General features: G+C 42.1%; 1 pseudogene; it reads right to left on the bottom strand.

Moving 5' to 3' along the window:
- Positions 1-1,637: 1,637 nt before the first annotated feature.
- Positions 1,638-6,018, bottom strand: LOC102429802 (annotated as a pseudogene).
- Positions 6,019-6,742: the final 724 nt, after the last annotated feature.

Genomic DNA, 6,742 nt, shown 5'->3' with positions numbered 1-6,742 from the left:
ACAATCGTCACCTACAAAAAATCATAAGCCTTCCTGATACTGTGTTTTCAATGACTAGAATAATAACTACTATATAGAGGCTTTAGATAAAAAATAAACAGGATTACATTGGATACATTTTTATTGAGCCTTTTAGTTTACAACATGATAAAAAAAAGTACAGTGGGGCCTTGACTTACAAGTGTCCCGACTAACGAGTTTTTTGAGATACCAGCTGTCTCTTGGCCGATTTTTTGCATTGAGTTGATAGAGTAATTTGAGTTAACGAGCTCCTTAACGAGCTCGGTCTCGGAACGAATTAGACTCGTAAGTCAAGGCCCCACTGTATGTTGAATAAATGAATAAATGACAAGAAGGATACAATTAGTGATCCAAGTAAAATGTGCAATAATTTTCAGTTGCCCAGGCTTGGGGTTTGGCTTAAACCAGGGCTTGCATTATTCCTTTATTTAACAAATTTGAGTATAGACCTAACTTATTCAAGGTGCTATACATCAAGGAAAGCACCCTCATCCTCAAACACACAGATACATGGGAACGTCTTACCTTCCGTTTTTATGCTGTTTTTCCAATGGAGAATATGCAGTTTGACTTTCATGGAAACAAAAGTAACAATCTTCCTTTGTTCAGCTAAGATATGTCTGAAATTAAGGTTTCTTGTCCAGAAATACTAGAAAATCTCATATGTGATAAGCACACCTCTTAATTTCTTTTTTTTCCTGGTCCATTTGCATTTCATTGCATGTGCAGGCCCCCCAGTAAGCAAAACTTATGCCAATAATGAAACTCCCAGGATCTTAATTTGAAATTTTCAGCAGCTCGAGTCAGTCTCTTTGCATCATATCTTCTTTAATGAAACAACTAATGCATTTCTCATTTGTAATTAAATAATACCTTAAAAGGCTCTGCCCTCCTCAAAAGTTTCATGTGGAATTCATTTTCACATAGGGATAATTACACTCAGCACTGAGGGTGGGCACTGTGGTGAGGGATATGGATATTCATTAGGTCCTTGAAGGAAAATTATAAAGGAACTTAGTCCAGGAGCTAAAAAAGATCTTAGTCAGTAGAAAATGAAGTTAAGATATAAATATTGATTCCAATACTAGTTTGCTTCCCCACTTAGAGATATTATTGTTGAGTCAATTATTTCTCTCAATTTTTTTTACATTGGATACATTTTTATTGAGCCTCTTAGTTTATAACGTGAGGTAAAAGGAAAATGAGTCTCCTTAACCAGTATTTTACACAACTGTAGTAAAATATTTTAAACTTCAGGGATTTATAACAGATTGCAATTCTTAAAAGTTTGGGGAGAGCGCTGGTCAGTTTAGCTCAGTGGTCAGAGTGTTGGCCCATGTAACAAAGGGTTGTAGGTTTGATTCCTGGTCAAGGGCATGTACCTTGTTTGCAGGTTTAATCCCCAGCCCTGGCCTAGGCTCGAGTGGGAGGCAATCAGTCGATGTGTCTCTCTCACCCCTCCCTTCCACTCCCTCTAAAAATCAATGGGGAAAAAAATCCTCACTCCTAAGGTGGGGATTAAAAAAAAAGTTTGGGAGAGAGTAAAAACATTCTAACATAACTCCTTGAATTTTCCAGTTGACTCTTCCCTTACAATAGTAACCAGCTGTAATTAGTTACATAAGTTTCTTCAAGGCCATTGCTGACGTCTTTGAATCTGAAGCATTGCTATTACTATCAATATCCACTAATTCCTCTTCAAAAATGAGTTTTGCATGTGGTGGAACTTTGGTATCAGGATGCCCTGTCAATCTCAAGTGGAGTCTTTTCTCCTTTACTCAAAGTCAGGAGTGCCTCTTCCCATCCTCTGATCACCTGCCAGTTCCACCCGTAAAGCTTACAGGCTTGGCATTTTTCTTCTTTCAACTTGTTTGAATATTGCCATCAAAACCAGTTCCATCCCACAATGTTCCTGTAAATGAGCGGTGAACAACACCTCCCTTCTTGGGGAAGTTGGTTTTATCCCTTCTTTTTTTAAAATATACTTTTATTGATTTCAGAGAGGAAGAGGGAGAGAGAGAGGGAAAGAGAGGCGGGGCGGGGGGAGAAACAACAATGATGAGAGAGAATCATTGATTGGCTGCCTCCTGCACGCCCCACACTGGGGATCGAGCCAGTAGCCCAGGCATGTGCCCTGACTGGGAATCTAACCATGACCTTCTGATTCATAGGTCAATGCTCAATCACTGAACCACGCTGGCTGGGCTATTCCCTTTTTTAAGAACAGATTTTGTATATTTTGGTGGACCCGCATCCGCAGTCTTGGTTTCTTTGGGTTTATCTTTATCAAGCTTCACATTTTTCACCTGCTTAGATGCTTTACTTACACTTTATCAGTACCCTTGAGACACTTTCAAAAAGATGGTTACAGGCTGTAACCAAATGGTCCTTGTTAGCTGTCTTGGCCACATTTAATGTTTTCTAATGACTTAATGTTCTGCAGGAAGCGCATCTGAACCGTGGTCCTGCAGAAACTTGATGATGTCCTTCTCCGGTAGCTGTTCGCTGTGCAGCGCCCGCGGTCCAGGCCACTGTGGCGGGCCGCCGCCCTCTTCCCCGCTGCCTCTGCTGTTTCCCAAGATGCTTTTTAGCAAAGACATATCCAGTTCTGCAAAATATTGTGGGAGCAACAAGTACATTTGCATATGATGTGCATACACTTTACGTATGATTACATACCATCTCCAGGAAAATTCGAAGCTAAAATGAAATTAGTAATATTTTTCCTTATGATGTTTTCCTTAGCTTCTATGCCTCAGTCTTTATGCCTCCCCACTGCCTATAGTTTAAGTTCTTTTTTATGGTACTATATAGTGTTTTATTTATTCTGTTCATTAATAACTAATATTTGAGAACATTTATGATATTAATGGACTTAATCTAAGAGAACTTCAACTTACATTTTTTTTCAAAATATTTTAATACCGGGTATTAATAAGAGAGAATGCAATGTCTTCTGCCTGGTACCCAAGTCACCTGTTCTGTCATCGCTGCCATCTCTTTTCCTGTTCTCTACATTATTTCCTGCACCGGTCACACAGAAGGAGCAGGCCATGAGCAGTCACTATTAGTTGACTACCCGCTGGCCACTTTCTCATGTCTTTCTTCCTAACAGAACCATGATTTTCTTCCTTCTGGCATTTGCATACTATATGCTTCTGGCCCTCACAAAGCTCCAGCGTGTAGGATTTGATTAGTCTACATCCAACCTGGTAGATCCACCCCCTTGGCAAGGGACTGGTTTAAACATGGGTATGTGATGCAATCTTGGCCAATGAGAAGGAAAGAGAAGTTTGCAAGGTAGGGGATTTCATTGAAAATTTTCTGAGTCTCAAAAGAGGACACAAAAAAAGCACAGAGACTCACCTCTTTTCTACTTCTAGACAGGGCTACAGAAAAAGGAGATGCCTAGAACAGCATCAAGATCATATAACCATGGGAGCAGAGGGCACACACAAGGTAGCAGAGGGGAAATATGGAAGGAACCTGGACTTTTGAAGAGGTAATTGTACCCCTGGCTTAAACCACCATCATAACAACTGTAATTATAACTTACTAGAGACCCGGTACCCGAATTAGTGCACTGGTGGGGGGGGGGGGCCTTGGCAGACATCCCCCAGGAGGTTCCGGATTGCAAGATGGTGCAGGCCAGGCTGAGGGACCCCACCAGTGCACCATAGGGGCCGGAGAGGGACTATGGGAGGGCTCCAGGGCATGTCTGGCCCTTCTCACCCAGTCCTGATCGGCCAGATCCCAGCAGCTAGCTAACCTACCGGTTGGAGCATCTACCCCCTAGTGGTCAGTGTATGTCATAGTGACTGGTCAAATGGTTGAACTATTGGACACAGCATATTAGGCATATATATATGGCAGGTACTATTATGAGCATTTTATATATGTTAACTCATTTAGTCCTCACAACTATCTGGTGAAGTGGAAGTTTTTATTATTTTCATTTTACAACTGAGCAAACTGAAGCAGAGATGGGCCAAGGTCACTCTCCTGATTGTTTCTCTTTTCAGATACTTATTACAGAAACTTAAAAGTGTACACGAAAGTAGAGAATAGTGCAATAAATCCCTCTGCACCCATCAATCATCTAGTTTAAACAGTTAGCAACATCTGATCATTCTTGACTCATTCATGATGCCCCGGTCGACTTTTCTCCCCACATTGCTTTGCAGCAAATCCCAGACCTCATATTCTATCATACTGGATTACTTCATGCATGACAAAAACTAATAGCTACTTTTATTTGGGTTTTCTGTTACAGCCCAAACTAGTCTCTACGTATTAATAACTTTCTCCTCATAAAAATTTGAAAATGTAGATAAGCTGAAGGCAAAAATATAAAATCCACCTACAAAATGATCACCTAACAATAACAACTAATAATCAATTAGTGTGCTTCCTTTCAGTATTTTGTATGTTCGCTTTGAATGTGAAATTGTGCTTTTCTCACTTTTCATGGCCTGAGCATTCTCCATTCTTATTCCAGCCTCCATGATCTTTGGGTGCTGGGCTCCCTCTATCTTTTCTTCTTTTAGGAACTTGAGGCCTGCTCTCTTTGCACTTGGAACAACACCCCCACCACTGTCATTTAATGATGTGGCAATTGTCTATCCACTTTCCTGATTAGACTAGCACACACTGAGGGTAGGAACTGTTGCTGAGTTAAAAACATTGCTTTTTCCTAAATCTCTGGTGCCTATATTGCTATAAGAAACAATCTGACAGAACTCATCATTGTAGGGATGGTGTTGAACCTGGGGAGGCCTGCATCATGCACTGTCCCCTTTACAGGGACCCAGTGGAGAAACGTACTCTCATCCCAGCTGCAGTCACAACCATGCTGCTCCTGAAAAACAGGCGGGTGTTCTTTAGTGGCTGCCACAAACAGCTGTAATATTAGTGTGTCCATTTTTGCTTTGGTCACTAGATAGTTGAGAGCTGAAGCTGTGGTTCTAACTTTGGAAAGGATTTACAGTTTTCAAAGCATAAACTCACACTAGTTTTATTTTTTCTTCACTGCAAATGATTTATGTTTGAAATAATCATATGGTATTATGATAAGGCCATTTCTGACATGTTAATTCATGAGTTTTCTTCTCTTCTTTCTTCCACGAAAGCAGCTTGCAGGTTCTGTGCCTTCTTGCTTCAGGACTGGTAAAACTGTGGTTGACTTCCATTTCTGGATTTGCTTAGAAACATCTGAAGTCTTCAAGGAGGATGAGCTAAGTGTCTGCAAGGAGAGGAAGGGCTCCTGAGGGAAACGTGGAAAGAGGAGGAGTTCCCCAAGAATGTCAGAGAGGTCCCCGAGTGTCTTTGGGTCTGTGGGTTTGGAGAGCAGAGGGGAGTAGAACTCACAAGTGGCAAGACTCCAGGTGAGAAGAGTGTCCCCCTACCCCACAGGAGCAGACTTGGATTAAAGTTAAGTGTGATATATAGAAAACAAAGAAACTTAATATTTCTTGTTTTACCTGAATTTGCAGACTGGGATTCATATTCATGACAGTACTTAGTGAATTTGTGAAAGCCACCAAATCCTTTTTGTAAAGAGACAGTGTACAAACAAGCAGAGAAGAAAAGCATTATTATATGGGAAGAATGTGAGTTTTGGAGGCAGATCTGTCATTATTCTACTTCAGGCCCTTCATTTTCCCTTTGGATTTCTCCGATTGCTTCCCAGCTGTCCTAGCAGTACCCACTCTTGCTCCCCTCGCTGCATCCTTCACCCAGCTGTCAGAATTGTCTTTTGCAAATGTAAAAGGGTCCCTCCCCTGCTTAAAGTTCTCTGTTAAATCCCTTTTTACTCTCAGAATAAAGTTTAAGTCTACAAGGGTCTTCGTCATTGGCTTCTGTAAGCCTCATCTGCTAAAAGCACCCCCCATTCCTACCCAAAGTTGACTCTCCAGCAATAGTGTCCCACTTGTTATTCTGCAAATGCACCATCTCCCTCTTCTCGTCTGGTTCTTGCGGCTCATAAAGTCTTCCCATGGACCAGCACCTACTATCTCAGAACACTCCCAGTGACAGGGTCATCCAGGCAGCCTTCTCCAACTCTGCTCTCTCCATGAGGGCTAGGTGTGGTGTCTCTGCTCTGTGTCCCCAGAGCATCCTAAGGTTACACCTGTGTCCCTCATCGCAGTGATTTGAACTGCATGCATCACAGTAAGAGAGAACAGGGAAACTTGTTTATAATTGGGGGTTCCAGTGTCTGTAGATGTGTCTGATGGATGGTGACATGGGAGCAGGAAGACATTGCAGAGAGAGTCTTGGGCATCTAGAGGAAATGAGGAAGAAGTCTGGCACTGTGGTCCACACTTGGCAACAGGGCTCAAGGGCAAAATGGTTTGAAACCCAACGTGAGGATGTACTCAAAAATGCCTAAGGCAGAGACTGCAAAATCTGCTCCAATACCCGGTCTCTCTTTTCCTTTCAGTAATATAAACCCCTCAGGGTTACAGGTGGTCATGTGGCCAAAGATTATGTTTTCCCAGACTTCCTTCAGCTGGGTATGGTCATGTGACTAAGTCAGGCCAATAGGAGGGAGTGGAAGTGATGTATGGATACTTCCAAGTTATCAGTAAAGAAAGTAGCTGCTTACGCTGACTTCCTCTTCCCCCTTCCTGATGGCTGAGACGCAGAGATGAACGAGGAAACCCAGGTGCCCAAATGATCCCGTGCAGCAGAGCTTCCCACCAGACTAGGGAGCTCACCT

This window comes from Myotis lucifugus, unplaced genomic scaffold (genome assembly GCF_000147115.1).
Source record: "Myotis lucifugus unplaced genomic scaffold, Myoluc2.0 scaffold_63, whole genome shotgun sequence".
Classification (NCBI taxonomy): domain Eukaryota; kingdom Metazoa; phylum Chordata; class Mammalia; order Chiroptera; family Vespertilionidae; genus Myotis; species Myotis lucifugus.
This window is presented reverse-complemented; position numbering and strand designations above follow the sequence as displayed.